The following is a 2469-nucleotide window of genomic DNA, read 5'->3' as shown; positions in this document are numbered from 1 at the left end:
TTTTTAGTCATATAATTTATAATTTATCCAATCAAATTCTAAAGCCCAAAATTCTCCCTCACAAAAATAAACTCAGTCATAGTCATTTTATTCTTAAAAATTACTATATCAGTGAAAAAAAATGTTTAGTGATTTTTGTTATTAATTGAAACTTTTCGTTTGATTAAGTTTTTGTTTGAATTAAAATTTGTCAACACGACTCGTCCGATTGAGTTATAGGTTTAGATCGCATCGCTCTACAAGTAGGGTTTTCTTCACTCAATACAATCAAACTTTTTCCAAAAGAAAAATTATTGGGTTTACCCATAGAGAAATGCCAATCAGAATACAAGAATATGTCATGTCATATCATATTTTAAAAAATAAATCACAATTAAAATAAAATAAAAAACAAAACAAATTAAGGAAACAAATTATGTAGATCTTCTATTAAGTAAATTATATCGGTTTGAGTTTATAAAAGAAGATTAGAGTTTAAATTTATAATTTTAAAAATTATATGTCGGTTTAGGTTTGTAAAAGAATGGTTAGGATTTTATATTTTATAATTAAATAAAATTATACGTCGGTTTGGGTTTACAAAAAGTGGTTAGAGTTCAGATTTTACAATTAAACGAAACTATATGCCGGTTTGTTACAAAAAATTGGTTAGAGTTTAAATTTTACAATTAAACAAAATGATATGTCGGTTTGGGTTTATAAAAGAATGTTTAGGGTTTAGATTTTACAATTAAACGAAATTATATGTCGGTTTGAGTCAGGGTTTAGATTTTATAATTAAACAAAATTATATGTTGGTTTGAGTTTATAAAAAATGGTTAGAGTTTAGATGTGATAACTAAAAACTATAATACAATATTAGAATTAACAATTTTAAAATTAATTGATCTACAGAATTTGTTTCCTTAATTTAAAGGGGTGAATAAGAGAGGTTCACCCCTAGGGTGAACCCAAGAATTATCCTTTTCAAAGTAGTTCAGAAGAGACCATAAGATTTTTTTATTAACGGGAATTTCAAAAAAAAAGAAAAAAAAATCTTAAACACTTTTCAAAAATATCATATTTCTATAATTTTATAAAAAATGCTTTTTAGAAAAGTAGAAATTAAAATTTGATATATACTCAAATAAGTTTATAACCTTATAAAAATATACAAATTATTTTTATACATGTGTATAATTTTATAAATATTTATAAAAATATCTTATAAATACTTTTAAAACCATATAAATACATTGTAGAACTTTTTAAAATACATTGAAAAACCCCTATAAAAAATTCCAAGCACTTTGATCGAGTATCCAAGCACAGGTATCGATATCTTTATTTATAATGCCTGTCTTTAATATTGAAAAAAAAGTTGCGAAAGGAAAAAAGATTATTCTTGTGATGGGATGGTAGTAATCATATATACTGTAGTATGTTAAGATTCAAACTATACAAACGCAAATAGAATCTGACGCCGAATTTACGCATGATCCTCCTTTTTTGTACTTTTGTTCGATGCATTTTATATTGCAATCTTTGATTTCTCCACATGAACCGATAGGTATTATCGTATTAATATGTGTCCTCATAAGAGAATTTTCTTCTGTAGTAGAATATGTCTTCTTTTCCGCAAGACCTTGAAACGTAAAAAAAGTAGTAGCAAATCATTAAACCCAATTACACCCTAAACTACAATTGATTAGTAACATGTGTGCTGTGTGCATAAGAATGTGGAACAGTCATATACCTCGACTCAAAACAAGGGCAATACATAGGAAAGTAAGGAAGATGCATTTGTGAGAAGAAACCATTTTTTTTCTTTTTGTAAATATTCTCTTCTTCTTCTTTTGTGATATGTAAATTTTCTTTCATGTCAGTATATACGTATCCCGTGCAGATACATGCATATACATTGGAAATAATCATTTGTGACAAGAAAATGTTAGTATAGAGAAAAATTCTTGAATATAGATTTGATTTTTTTAAAAAGCAGATAATTAATGACTTAGAAAGCAGATAATCATAAATTGGTTTATGATTTAGAAAGAATTTTAATGACTTTAAAAGTTATGTAAAATATGTTGTTATTCAATCAAGACTTTTTTAAACTCTTTAAAAATTTGGTGTTATTGGTTGTGGATTTGTAAAAAGTTATCTAAAATCTTGATAAATCTAGTGTTATTGGATTAAGAGTCTTATAAAGTCATCAAAAGTTTTATGTTATTCAATTAAAACAAAAGAATCTTGGATTGTTAATGAATTCAAATTTTGTGTTATGGTTTAGGATTTTATATCATTTCCTTCATAACAAAAGTCATTAAAACTCTTTCATCAAATAGAAAGATTTTATGAAAGATTTTACAAGATTAGGAAGCACAAATCAGCAAGATTTAAAATAACTTCCTAAACAATCTCTTATAGAATCCATCATTTTTACTTTCTAATTTTCTATGATTTTAAAAATCAGCAAGATTTTTAAAA

Source organism: Camelina sativa, chromosome 17 (genome assembly GCF_000633955.1).
Source record: "Camelina sativa cultivar DH55 chromosome 17, Cs, whole genome shotgun sequence".
NCBI lineage: Eukaryota > Viridiplantae > Streptophyta > Magnoliopsida > Brassicales > Brassicaceae > Camelina > Camelina sativa.
The sequence above is the reverse complement of the archived record's forward strand: the minus strand, read 5'-3'. Positions refer to the sequence as shown.